Here is a 15,069-nt window from a genome sequence, read left to right as displayed (position 1 = left end):
TCCGCGAAGCCAAGCCAAAGAAGAAGAAAAGAAGACTTTCTTCCATCATAAGCTTATGAGCCTCTAAACACTCATGTAGTGTAAAGCAACATTGGTTTATCTGATACCACTGCATGAAAGTCTTCCAACGTAAACATTTCACCTGCCAATAATGTGTCACACCGAGCGTCAAAAACATATGATGCATGGTGCAATGAAATACAAAATCTTAATTTACTGACCATTAGGTTCTGCATAAAGGATGACGGGGGGGGGGGGTGGGGGGAAGGGGGGACGGAAATACACCATCTCCCCTTGGGACTGGTTGCTCTCCACAGCAGTGGTAAGGTGGGTATTGTAGTTAGGCCTGCAGCGGGTGAAATGTGGAGGTGGAAGGTTGCTGAGAGGGTAATGTTGGAGGAAGTGGGGGGAGGGAGCTGAATGAAGGGTAAATTGTGGTGGGCGGAACTGAAATGCAATGGAGCAGTTCATAAGGCGCACCATCTCCCCCGTCATGGACGTCTACTCCTGAATGGCATTCTGAAGAGTGGTCGGATCCCTGATATGATGTCCAGGTTGCACCTCACTGAACCCTGTAGACACCTGTACTGCTCCAGTCTTCTCTCATACCGTACGCAGTCATGCTCATCCTCCTCCCCCCACCCCCCATCTCCCTCACTAAGCTCCACTTCACCACAGTCAGGCCTTATTCCCAGGTGGCTGTCCTCCTCTTCCCCCTCCTCTCTGAGCCTGTAGGGCAACAAAACAGAATTTACAGTCCATATGCATCAGGGCCAAATTACAGTGGACAAGCACTACAGAATATAATACATGAAGGTCACTAGCACTGAATGCTGCTCCTGCATGCATTGTTCAGGTTTTCCGTCTACATGTTCTGCCTCCCTCGTTGGCATGCTGGGACAGCACAGATTGTCCATGGGCTTGTCTTCCCACAGCGGCAAATGCTCTGGGCTCCTCATGATGTCATGCGCCTGGCTGCTGGGGTCCTCCTCTAGGAGGTCCTCCATCTCACCTCCACCAACCTGAGCACTTGGCTCGGAAGGGGCCACAGTTGTGCTGCGGGTGGATGCCTCAATGTGACCTTGTTGCAGGGTGCATGACTCACTGGCGTGTGGGCTATTAACAGCCGGTAGGCTATCCAAGTTTCACATCAGGAAAAGATCTGAAATGCCTGCTGTCTATAGGGTCAGTCCAAGCACCTTTGCCTCTCCAACTATTAACCCTGCAGAAATCTCTTGTGCAGGTTTTTCAGTTTGTTTATTACCTGCCTCCCTCAGCCTCACCACAATGAGGTCACATATATGATCATTTTTCACGGTATGAGATAAATGTTGTCTTATATCAGGATCTCCCCTATGGAGAGCAGCTCTTTGGCCTCAGCTTCCAACCATACTCCAGCCATTATTCAAGTTAGCAGAATTGCTGATGGAGGGTGTTCTCTTTAAAAACCACAACAGATACGGCCAGGAATCTGCTTGAATGTCCCTTTTCCTGTACAAATTCACGCAGGTCTCCATATGGGTGAGGTGTGTAAGATGATCTGCAGTCACAACTCTGGTGGCACAGACTGTAGGTTTAAGAGCTGGAATCACATCCTGTTCTCTAAATAAGCACAGTATGATCACTTTAGCAGACACAATCGCAATGAACGAAAAATTGAGCAGCTAGAAGCACATTTCTACAATGTTTTAAACATTCCGTTAACTGGCCTCCACTGCAGATTTCCCTCTCGACATTTGAACATTCTGCCAACGTGCTGCCACGGTGACGCATGCACGCAAGCGCTGACGTCACCGGATTAAGTGGGTTGGCCATTTTCCTTTTCAAATCGGCCATGGAGGAGAACTAGGTAAGTCTAACTGGATTCCCTGACCATCTCTGAAGTAGGTCAGGGACCTGGTTGGGTTCTGACCGGGTTGACCTGGTTGGACCCTTTCAAATTGCCATGTAACTGGGTTGCTAACCATGCAAATTTCCCAGTTAACTCCATTTTACACTGCAGTTTGCAAGGGCCTCTTGAGGGATGCATGGTTTTAGACACCAAGGTCCTCTGTTTATTTACACTTTTAAGTAATCAACTATTAACCCTGTACTCAGCCTTCTGGTTTGTCCTTTCTGACATGTTATTTCTTCTGGGAAGAAATGAAAGCCAGGAGATTAGATGTTGGAGTACGTGCCCCTCAAAAAGCTTTGAATTACAAGACTGCCTTTCAGTCATGCTGATTGGAAGCGAGTTCTGTGAGTGTCCAGCGAGGGTGGTGAACAGAGCATCAAGGAGCGGAGTAACATTCTCACCCACGGCTGGGGCTGAACAGCTCTAACTTTTCTATGTACAATCTTTCATAAATAGATGGTGGCATGGCATTGGGAATGCTCAATGTTCCCAACTCGCATTCTTCTGTGGTCTGAGTGAGGCAAGTGATACCTCCCAGAGGGATACCAGGAAATGGGTGGCTAGGCAATTCCTTAAAACATGCAATAATATTCCATTATTGTGTTTGGGTTCCTGTAAAACAGAAAAACCCAGTGAATCAGGCTGCATCTGTGGAAAGAGAAACAGCTATTGCTTCAGATCATCAACTTCCATCAGAACTTTTCCAATGAGAATTGTTAACTCTGCTTTTCTCTCTACAGCTGCAGCCTGTTGAGTGTTTTTATTTTAACTTCTACCAACTGCATTCCTTAACTTTCAACTCCTGTATTTAAATTTCCAACATCGTATCATTGTATCAATGGGATCAGTTCCCTTGGCTGCTCTTGTTTTCTTCTCCATGTTACAATCCTCCTTCAAACACCATCCAACCTCCTTCAAATGAGATGATTACAGGTCCAGTTCGGCCCTCCTTCCATTCTCATCAAACAGTAATGATTCTTATTGTCAAGGAGGACAACTGCAGTAGGAATATTTTTAGACCTTTGTGACCCATGAGCAGTAGATGGGGATGCAGTAACTACAGTGAAAGATACTGAAGACTGCATGAACCCCAAGAAAAAGCAAGATGTGTGCCAGTTAGTGGGTCAAATTATGATGTTTATTGCCTCGAGGCTGAGTTGCTGGTGGTTTGAAGGTGCAAGCATTTCTCAAGAGTTTTGAAAGGCCATCTAGAACTCTTAGGGATTATTGTCACATTAATGTTAATCATGCTGGAATATCCAGCGGCCATTAACACTCAGGAAAGTCTTTAGCATAAATTATTTCATTATAAATTAGCCTAGCTGATTGCTATTTGTCTGACTGTAAGGCAGGTTCTCAGAGTTTGCGAAATGATTAGTTGTTAATAGCATTTCCTAAACAATCCTGCTGAGAGAGAGCTAACCGGCTCTGGCTTGCTTGAAACACACTGTGCAGGAAACCCTGCATTAACTCTCTCTGTGATGAAAGTTAATTTCATACAGCAGCTCAATGGGTCTGCTATATTAGTTTTCAGAACACCCTGCATTCCAACCATGAATCCAGAAACATATTGCATGGCAAAATCTCCAAACAGCACTCCCTCTATAGAGGTGAGCTGATAACAAGTATACAACTGAATCACAAAAACAAGGAAACATATTTTGTAGCAAGGGAAAAAGTGGTCATAAATGGGAAGAGAGGACTTGCCAGAGATGCTGCAGTCATCTATTTATTGAAGTAAGAAGGCAAACCCAATGGTGGGAATTACAAAAAGATCTCTGTGCTGTCAGCCACAGGGATATTCATCTCCAGGTTATTCTTCATCTAGCGTCTTCCATTTTTCCTTGAATTACAATATGGATTCCATCCATCTAGAGCCACGGTAGATATGGTCTTTGTGTGTGTCAGTTCCAAAGGAAATATGGGTACAGCATCAACTTGGCATTTTTACATCATAAACTTGTCAATAAAGAAAAATAGTTGAACACCCAATTCAAACATAGCTGCCTACTTAACTTTGTCTCTATTTGTCCCACAATGGCATGAAAGCTATAATCTTAAACAATTTGGTTCACAACAAAATCTACCTCATTGCATCTTCACCTCCAAAGATTCCTCAAAAGTTCTCATCACTATCTTGGGTCTTGCCACCTACATGCTTCCCATTATAGTGAAGTTAGTCAATAGGACAAATGAGAACCTCCAATGTTTCCTCCACTTTAATTATAAAGTTGTAGCGGCAGCTAAATGGCGTTGAAAAAAATGAGACAAATACTCAGTGGGTTCGTCTGCACTCCAGTTGTTTATTGAAACTTCCCGCACTGCACCATGGCCTTCATGGGTAAGTCCCATCCTTGCGCCAGAAACCACGTCATGATGTGGCCACGTGCGGACCTGACCCGGCCGGCCGAAAACATGATCCTGGCGGCACCATCTTGATGTGGCTGCTCTGCTGCCGTGACTGTAACAGGTGGAGCTAGTTCGTCTGCCAGCAGCGATGTGCACCGCCACAAAGTCATGCAAATTTTGTCAAGCTGCAGCACCTGGTCAATGCTTACTATGTGAGCATTTGAATGCCAGGCTTCAAGTCATAATCAATTCATTTGCTAAAGTGTTCAAGAAATTTGGTCTTATACATTACATCCATGTTGGCTCCCCCGCCATTCTTCAGTCTATTCCGACACCTTCCTGTTCTTTGGTTATACCTTGAAGAAGGGCTCAGGTCCGAAATGCCGGTAATATATCTTTACCTCCAAAGAATGCTGCAAGACCACCTGAGTCCCTCCAGCATTTCTGTGTGCTTTTACTACAATCACAGCATCTGCAGATTTTTGTGTTTCACTTAAATGTTACATCCATGATACAAAGTCCATCTACCATCTGTCATGTACAACACTGCCCTGCAAAGACAGTTATCTATTTTGCACTGAAAAGCTATGTTATGGCCACATATACAACCTATGTCCGGAAGGTGGCTTGCTTGTTCACACAGAACAGAAGAAAAGGCGGGTCGGTGAGTCCTTTTACACAGGAAAAGAGGCGGGACGTGCTTCTCCTCCGACACTACCTACCTTGGTGGATAAAAGTCAGGTAAGTTCAGAACCCCCCCACCAATCCACCTACGACGTGTTCACACAGGTAGGCAAAGCATTCAAAAGGCAGATAATATCCAGATTGAATTCTCTATCTAAAAGGAGTAGGTGATTCATGTTGAGACCTTGAAAATTGTGGATATACCTCTCACTAAAGGCAGTTATCAAGGTTGAAATTCACCTTCACCTGGTGTGCCAGCACAGCCTTTGGCTCTTTGAGGAAAAAAAGTGTTGGAACTCATGGTTCTCATGGTGACATCTTTCTTCCTGCACTGAGTCATAACCTACTTATAGCAGGCACGTAAAGGACTGGAGGGATACCATCAATTCTATCTCAGCCAAATCCTCCAAACCCAACTTTTGACAGTTTAAAAGAAACAGTTGAGATTTATTTAGCATTTTGGGGTAATCAACTTTGTAATACGGAGTTAATCCAAAATATATTAGATATAGTTCCTTCATTCTTTCACCTTGAAATCTTGCCAAAATAAAAAGAATACAAAAAGCAGAGTTAACATAGTCTTGTTTTTGTTGTCAATAACATTCAAAACTAGCATTGTTCTGTGAAGGGATGCACAAAAAATAAATCACATGGTCCCTGTTTACACGTGCCTTGAGGCAAAGTCGAGATAAAGGTCAAATATCTGAGCAATTTTAGGTTGTGTTTTCAGCAACAGGATCTGTTTCTGCCACTCCACACAAAAGGGTTCTAATACTGGGGTCATGTCCTTGTTTTCAGCTCTAGCAGAGGTGGAGGAAGATCTCTGCAGGAGTGAAGCAAATATTGACAGGGAATATCTAAGAAAATGATCTACAAGATAATATCCAAACTCAGAAATGCTGGAGGAACTCAGATAGTCTCGCGGCATCCATTGGAGGTAAAGATATATTAACAATGTTTCAGGCCTGAGCACTTCCTCAAGGTATGATGGTATCTGTCTCTCCAAAGATTTTGCATGCATAATAGCCCTAATGAAACTTTTATGGTGTATCTGTGGGGTATCTTCATTCAAAGAGAGATGCGCTACCTTCTGGAAGAAGAACTATAGTCATGATCAAGCCAATTCTAGCTAAGGCTGCAATAGCTACTTTGACAACACATTCAGAACTTCTGCTATAACTTTATTTCAACCATCCACAGGGAACTTGTTAAACCACCAGGATGGTTTCAAGGCAGATGTATGTTTGGTAATTGATTCATAGCACAAGAGGAGACCATTTGATGCATTGACTCTATGCCATGCTATTAATAAAACAGCTCCATATTCCTCTTTGCTCTCAGGTGCCAACAAAACTCCTCGTTCAAGGCATCGATTGATTATTTCTTCATCAAACCTACGGGCAGTGAACCAGACCATAAGTACTCTTATGCAAAAATGTTTTACTTCATGTTTCATTTCTATAGTTTCTTCCCCACTGCCATCAAATTCCTTAATAATTAATGAAACAAAAACACTGCCTTACTTTTCATGCACAACTATTTTTATTTTTTATTATTATTTGTAAGATGGTTATAATATGAATGTTTGCACTTCGATGCTGCTGCAAACCCTGAATTTTGTGTCTTGTTCAGGACAATAAATCCTGATTCTGATTCTATCCTTTGCCCAAGGTATTAAACCTTTGCCGCCTGGTCTTCCCACGGTGACAACACAATAACCCTCCACCGACACTACTTAAAATTGTAATGATCCTAATATAGATCCATTAGAGTTCCTCACAACCCTTTTGCTCAAACCATCCACAGTATCATTTCTGCACCAATTCTATCACTTTCACTTTGTTAATTTTACAATCAATGCTAGCTCTCCATGTTCGAGTCCGATAAGGTGAACAGTCTTATTCATTGTACGGATTATCTAGGACTCAATAATAAAATTGAGCAAATTTGATCGGAATTTACCAGCAAACCATGATGAGTAAATGTGCTTCAAACTGTTGCGCTTTCTACCAGGGATCGAGACCCCACTCTGTGTTATAAGAGCAGCAACAGATAATACTACAATCTCACAGATTCTCCTGAGGAAGTGAAGCTAGGAAACAGGTGAGAGCCAAGGAGCAGCCACACTTGAGCCTATATCCCATAGGCTGATTATTCAGAATAACACTGTAATCTCAAAAAATATGAAAATGGAAACTTTGGGATGGTAACTCTTCTAGAGAGGGAGATCATGCATAGTCATGAGGGCTACAAAACTCCACAATAGGAGTTTTTGGAGCCTGACTGTCAATGAAGCCCTTGGTTTTACAAACTTCATTTAATGAATGCATTTATTCCATTTCCCCATCTTCTCATTCATTCTAATTTATTCAATCCATTGCACCTCCTGGAACCTTGATGCACATTGAAGTTTCTGAACCCTATCTTTAAAATTGTCATGCACTAGTGATGAGCCTTTGCTCATGCAAGAAGGAATTCAGGTAAACATATCCATCTTCCTCCTTTTCCACACCACATGTCCTTGATTGATTAATTGCGGATTTTTTTTTTCTGGGGATTCTCAGCTAGTATCAGAAAACAGTTGAGTGCTCCTGGCACCCAAGATTGTAGTGGCCTCTTCTCAGCACATCCTACCTAACTTTTCATCAAAGCACTGGCTCTCACTGTTTGACAGAGTGGCAGAAACCCTCATTGCACATGATCACATACTTGAGGCAACTGGACCGACAAAGTTTTCCACCAACAGCTGGAAAGTGGGAACAGGCTGGACAGTTTCTTAGCCACCATAGAGAAATTTACTCTTTTGTAGCATTAACGTCTGTAACATTAGCAACCAAGTGTCACAAAGATGAAAATACAGGATCTGAGTAAAACAACATTTACCCAGGCTCACTAACGCATGACAATTTTAACGATGAATGTACTAAGATGGGGTTCAGGAACTTCAATGCACATCAAGGTTCCAGGAGGTGCAATGGATTGAATAAATTAGAATTAATGAGGAAGTGGGAAAATGGAATAAATGCATTCATTAAATGAAGTTTGTAAAACAAGAGAAATGGAAACCAGTATTTGTTAAAATTGTCTCTCAGCATCAGGTGCCCTCACAAACTGCGAAGAGGTACGACAACATTTAAGCTTCAGAATCACAGAGCAGTAAACAGCAATTTACAAATCCAGTCACCAAAATAGAAATCAGCTTTGTTACAGTATTTTGGTAAAATTTAAATTTTGATATGTAACATCTTCCTGTCATTGTTCAAGAGAAATTGGAGATAATATTTGGATACTGGGTCTGGACAGCAAAGGTGCATTCATCAGGATACTCTTTATTGACTACAGTTTGGCATTTAACACCATCATCCTCTCAAAACTGATCAGCAAACTCCAAAACATGGGAGTTAATTGGATCCTGGATTTCCTCACTTTCAGTCCACAATCAGTGAGGATTGGTAAGAACATCTCCTGCACAATCTCCATCGGTACCAGAGCACCACAGGGCTGGGTTCTTACTCTACTCATTTTATACCTATGACTGTGTGGCTCAGTAGGACAATAACACCATCTACACATTTGCCGATGATGCCACGGTAGTAGGTTATGTAAAAAACTGGTGATGGGTCAGCATACAGGAGATTGAAATCTTGGCTGAATGCTGCACCAACAATTACCTTGCATCTAATGTCACCAAAATCAAGGAGCTGATTATTGTCTTCAAGAAGGGAAAACCTGAGGTATATAGTCCAGTGATCAATGGGGAATCAGAGGTGGAGAGGGTGAGCAAATTTAAGTTCTTGGGAGTCATTATCTCGGAGGATCTTTCCTGGACCCAACACACTAATGGCATCTTGAAGGAAGGATGCCAGCATCTCTACCTCTACCAAGCAGAGGCTTGGTAATACATTTGAAACCCCAGATGTGTGGTGGATAGTGTGCTGATTGGCTGCATCATGGTCTGGTATGGGGACACCAATACCCCTGAGTATAAAGTCTTGCAAAAAGATAATGGACACAGCCCAGGACATCACAGGCAAAACCCTCCCCAGCAGTGAGAACGTCCACATCCGGAGAGCAGCAACAATTATCAAGGATCCTCACCACCCAGCACATGCTCTGTTTTCTCTGCTACCATCAGGAAAGAGGTGTAGTTTCCACAAGGCTCTTACTACCAGGTTCAGGAACAGCTGCAACCCTTCCACCATCAGACCCCTCAACAACAAACTCAATCATTTAAGGACTCTTCTACAAATGACTTTCTATTCTCTCTGTATTAGTCAGTTTGATTACATTTCATTATCTGGGTAGAATTCTTTATTTGTTTACATGCGTATGTTGTGTACAGTTTTTATTTGCACTGCCAGTAAGTGGTCATCTGCTTTGCCTGCAGGAAAAAGAATCTGAGTTGAATATGATGTCATGCAGGCACTCTGACAATAAATCTGAAATCTGAATCTGAAGATTAATTGGTCACATGGGCATAATTGGCCAGCATGGGGTTGTGGGCCAGAAGGGCTGTAACCATGCTGTATCTCTAAATTAAATTAACAAATAAGTTGTTCGATCAAAGCCTAATGTTGGCGGTATTGGTGAGGCAGTTTATGCAAGATCCTTTCTACAATATACCCCCTGACCACAATCTTACTGTAGAGCACAACCAATCTTGTATTTATATTTCAGAATCAAGTTAGAATAACTTGATTAAGTTATTCTAATAAGTTAGAATAACATAATATGCTTTTGACATAACAAGAAAAGAACAAGTATCACAGGGACCACCACCCCCACCCACCACTACATCCTGATGACAATTCCATGAAAAAATCTTTAAAGGCTGTTGCAGAAAACTTAACATTACCTTGAATATGGGTTCAGGCCCAAAACATCGGTTATGTACCTTTACCTCCTATGGACGCAGCGAGACCTGCTGAGTCCTTCCAGCATTTCTGTGTCTTAACATTGCTATTACCTAATCTCACGATTCGTGTGTATGTCTTGGGGAAATGTTGAGCAATAACACTGCTATTTTTTAATCAGTAAATTTGAAAAGATCATTATATTGTAACATCTGAGCCAATGGTTTCATTAAAATGTTCCAGTCATTCCCCTGTTTCCTTTCCTCTAGTTCTCTCTCTCCCTCTCTCTCTCTCAACACCTTTTGCCTGTTGGTCTGGACTTCTCCCCCTCCCTGTCTCTAATTCAAACTCCAGCTTGCTTTTTCTTATACTGTGAAGAAAGGCTCAGGCCAGTAATATATCTTTACCTCCCATGGATGCTGTCAGACAGGCTGAGTTCCTCCAGCATTTTGGTGTGTTTTTACTACAATCACAGCATCTGCAGACTTTCATGTTTCACGTCACAAAAATATATCAGAAGTTGAATTGTAGGTACATACAGTAAAACCCCTGGCATCTGGAATTCAAGAAACCATCAAACAAAATTGAGGAAAATAAATTAAAAATTAAAATACATAAGAATAAAATAATAGGTAAAAAATACCTAAGTTTAAATTTGTAATAGTAAATGTTCTCTGAAGAATCACATAAAATTTTGGTGAAGATAGGAGCAAATAATCAGCCAGCAGAGAGCCTTGGTCGTACTTTGCTCATAGCAGCTGCTTGAATAAAGCTGTGTGAAATGCAATGGCGTCGCCCAGGATAAAGATCTGGCTGATGCCACTCACTGTTGCGCTCACGGGGGGACTCTCTTAAAGAATCTCCTTATCTCTGCTTATTAAGAGTCACCCTGGTCAGAGGCTTTATCTGTAAACTTGGAGGGGGGGGGGGGTAATTATCTATAATGTCATTGTTCATCTTTCATGTGGCTCCATGAAGGGGGAGGAACCTGGAGATACAGCAAAGGTTAAATGTTTTCAAAAATGTGATCGAAAATAAAGTAAAATGTTTTAAGGTTTATATTTTCATGCAAGTGAAGTTTGTTCAATGTAAGTACAGTATAGTATTTTTGTCTTTTGCCTTTTTAACTATTTATTCTGAATGTAGGTGTATTAGTTGGTCATTGTAAGAGTGAGTCTCAAGCAAACAGAAAATACACTTATCTGGAACCTATCAATACCCATAGGTGCCGGATACCAGGAGTTTTACTCTAGTTTCTGAATTCTATTCCTGGCCAGAGAGGCTAAATGGTTTACATAGCAATTAGTTAATGTTATTTTAAATTTGCTTGCAGAATAAATATCTATTCACATAGCCTAGTATTGATGCAAGTGTTTAACTGAGTGTATTAGTGAAGGATTTTAGCTATTGAAAAAATTTCCAACAATTGGGAGAAGAAACAAAAGAAAGTGCAACGAATATCCATTTGGGGGCGCATGGTTATAACTTGCCCAGAGGATAGAGATGGCATGCAGGCAGGTGTCAGAACAAACCTGGCGCTAAACAGCAGGCAAGCAGCTGACTAATTACCCAGAGACAAAGCCTGCTCACTCCCACCACTGTGAAAGGTTAAAGGTGGCTTCGGGTGCAGTTGTCTGCACTTCTTCTGCAGGCAGGCCTACCTTCTTACCCATTCAAAGTCCTGCTTCTGCTGACCAGTCGCCATTGCTTAATCATTAACAGGTGATGACAGAAAGAGGAGAATGATTTCCCTCTTCGTCCAGCTGCCACCAGCATCATGAACTGTCATATGACTGTTGTGCCCTCTTTGTTGATGCCATAACAGCCACAAAACAGATAAACACACTTTTAATATTTTTATTAGTCCACAGGATTCCAGACCACAGATTCATTTGACTTGTGTTGACCTAGACTAAAATTAATTAGACAGGAGATGAACCAGGGAATCTGCTTTATTTTACATCTCATCTCAGGAGAGCCTAAGTTTGAAAAAGATGTCAAAAATGTCATGAATTACATAATAGGTTATACAAATTGCAAATAGAGATGTCAAAAGCTGTAATGATGACATTACCTGCAACAGTATCAGCAGAGGGGCCAAACATAATTTGCCACACTAGATTTGCGCAATTGGCTAACTGGGAGGCTGCATCAATAAATAAGGTGTGACAATAGATAATATCTAGAGCATAACACTCTCCTCTATTAATTGAAGTGAAAGGGCAGTGATTCACTGCTAAGTTTCAAATGTCATGAGAAAGACTGATTCAGCAAGGATGGAAGGGAGAGCATGCAGCAATTACCTCTGGACTTCACTGGACTCAGTTACACAACAACTGTGACTGAAACCTACTTTGTTAACCAGGAGTAAAGCATGAAAGTTGCAGACACTGTGATTGAAGTAAAAATATAATGCTGGAAAACCTCAGCTGGGCAAATCTGCAGAAAAGATAAAGATACATGATCAATGTGTCGGGCTTGAGCCCTTCATCCAGGTACGAGCAAAATGTAGACAGGCACCCAAACAAAACGGTGGGGGGGGGGGGTGGCGAGGAGCAGGGGGGAGGAGCACAGTCCCACAGGCAGGAGGTAATAGGTGGATAAGGGAGGGAGGGCACACCAGCAAACAGGAGGAGAGGGGGATGGCTCCATGAATAGAGATGGAAAGGGGGTGGAGAGCTGGAGGAAAGAAAACAGAAGGGAGCGAAGAGAGGGAGAACAGGGAGTGGACTCGCAGATACTGGAGAAGACAATGCTAATGCCATTTGGTCAGAGAGTGTCGAGATGGAATTGCTCCTCCATTTCATGGGTGGCCTTGGTTTGGCAGTGCATGAGGCCAAGGGCAGTCATGTCAGCATGAGAGTGGGTTGCAGTTTTGAAATTTGTTAACCAGGAAATCCTTTACAAAGAAGAATAAAAGAGAGGACAATATTTTTAATATGTAGAAATATCAAGCAGCTCAAATGTAAATCACAAAGACATTTATGTGAGGTGCTGACTTAAGAAGTCTCTGTAGAGCTCGTCGAAAGAACCAAAGACTTGTTGATCCAAACCAAGGCTTTTATTAGCAAAAGACAGGAGCTCTTCGCAGATGGCTGACCAGTCCGGAATGATCCGACCTGGCTAGGGACACAACCCTTTAAGGCCCAGACAGTAGGCATGGCTAAGCTCTCAGCCAATCGCTGTAAGCACAGTAATTACACTCTAGATACTGTAACTATATACATTGGTGATAGGTCTGTACTATTACAGACTGCAACATCTTAAATGACCCCTGACAACCTGGCCATGCTCTCTTCTCAGTTTCCTTAAGGTAGCAAGAACAGACACTTAAAATCCTCTAGGTTCAAAAACAGTTTATTTCCAACTGCTAACAGGATCTTGAACCACCCAGTATTTCTTTAACCATAAACTACTCCAAGGTCTGCCTCTATGACTCACACACCACATTTTTGTACAAATGGCCCAACTGTGAATGGTTATCATTCATTATCTCTTTTTCATTTACATTTAATTTTTTGCTCTTTTTATGTGTTATTTTCTTCTTAAACTATCTTAAAATTCACTCTTTCCACAATCCTAAAGAACTATCAGGCTTATTAACATTCCAATCCCAGTATGTTTGGTTGTTTGAGTTATTTTTATCATCAAAAGAAATTAACCACTTAAATCTAAAGCATGAAATTACATCCAAAATTCACGGCAGCTTAAAACAAAAATCTCTTCAATGTCAAGGCATGGATAGTTAGTAATTATGCCATTGTGACTTTGAAATTCCTTCTACTGTAACTCTACTATAATTATATTCTGCTGTAACTCCTCTGGAAACTCACATGATGCTCTTTAAAGGACGAGACTTATGTATGTGTGTATACCCAACCCCAACCAATTTTCCCTTGCAACCGCTGCAACCGTGTCTGCCTGTCCCGCGTCGGACTTGTCAGCCACAAACGAGCCTGCAGCTGACGTGGACATTACCCCTCCATAAATCTTCGTCCATGAAGCCAAGCCAAAGAAGAAGAAGTGAATGACCACATTCTGGCTTGAGACTGGGTCTGCAAAGAGACCACGGAAATTAATTTTGTCATCACTAAGACAACAAATGTGCCAGATAAATTCATGATAACGAGTTTATTGTCACACACATTGTACAATGCACATATGCACTGCAATTCTTAATTGCTGCTGCTGTAGAGGTACATGTAAAGATCGATCAAAGTAAACTCATTGAATTGAATTAAAAAAGACAATAAATATTCTAGATATAAATATTCTCTGCAATCCTAGTACAAAATGGTAACTTGCAATAGCACAGACAGTCCTTTCGTGATGTCTGAGCAGTCACTGATTGGTGAACCAGGAGCAAGTTCAATAGTCTGATAGATGTTGGAAAGAAACTGTTCTTGGGCTTAGAGGGGCTGGTTGTAGACTTCTATGCCTTCTGCCCAAAGGTAGCAGTGAAAAGAAGTTGTAACCAGAGGGTTGGGGGTTCCTTATGATGTTGGCTGCCTTCTTGAAGCAGCAGCTCATATAGATGTCTGCAATGGATGGGAGGCCATAACTTGGTTACGTTTACTATCTTCTACAGCCTTCTGCATTCCTGTACAGCTGAATTCTCAAATGAGGCCGTGATGTAACCAGCCTGTATACTTTCTACAGGCAATCTGTAGAAGTTTGATAGAGTATCCAATGACTTGCCAAATCTCCTCTGATTCTTAGAAAGCAAAGGCGTTGGTCTGCCTTATTCACAGTTGCCTCAATATTCTTGCTCCAGGAAAGGTCTTCTGAAATATGGACCCCCTGGAACATGAAGGTCTGACTCTCTCCACCTCCCTCCCATCAAGGCAAACAGGTCCATGTCCTTCCTAAAATCAACAATCATCTCTTTGGTCTTGATGACTGATACGCTATCAATTACACCAAAAGACTGGAGTTACTAGATGATGGGCTTTTATTTCTGTAAGATTGGACACATGCTCCTGTTGCTGGCCCAATTCCAGAATTCATACTGAGAGAAGGACTCAGGCGTAATCGTCTTTATTGGGGAATTCCAGGGGGAGGAGTTACAGGGAGGAGGTGGGTCAGCCATACACAGAGATACAGTACCAATGGCATAACAGCATTACAATGGTATCACCACAATTATTATTCTGGAACCACCCAACCAGGTTCTTGATCTGTATTTGGACTCATCATTTCTAGCTATTCAGCCATGAGCAAATTTGTAGATTGAGTCAGAGTTGAATTTGTCTATGCAGTCATGGCTGTACAAGGAATAGCGTAGGGAGC

This window comes from Narcine bancroftii, chromosome 8, assembly GCF_036971445.1.
Source record: "Narcine bancroftii isolate sNarBan1 chromosome 8, sNarBan1.hap1, whole genome shotgun sequence".
In the NCBI taxonomy this organism is placed as follows: Eukaryota; Metazoa; Chordata; class Chondrichthyes; order Torpediniformes; family Narcinidae; genus Narcine; species Narcine bancroftii.
The sequence above is the reverse complement of the archived record's forward strand: the minus strand, read 5'-3'. Positions refer to the sequence as shown.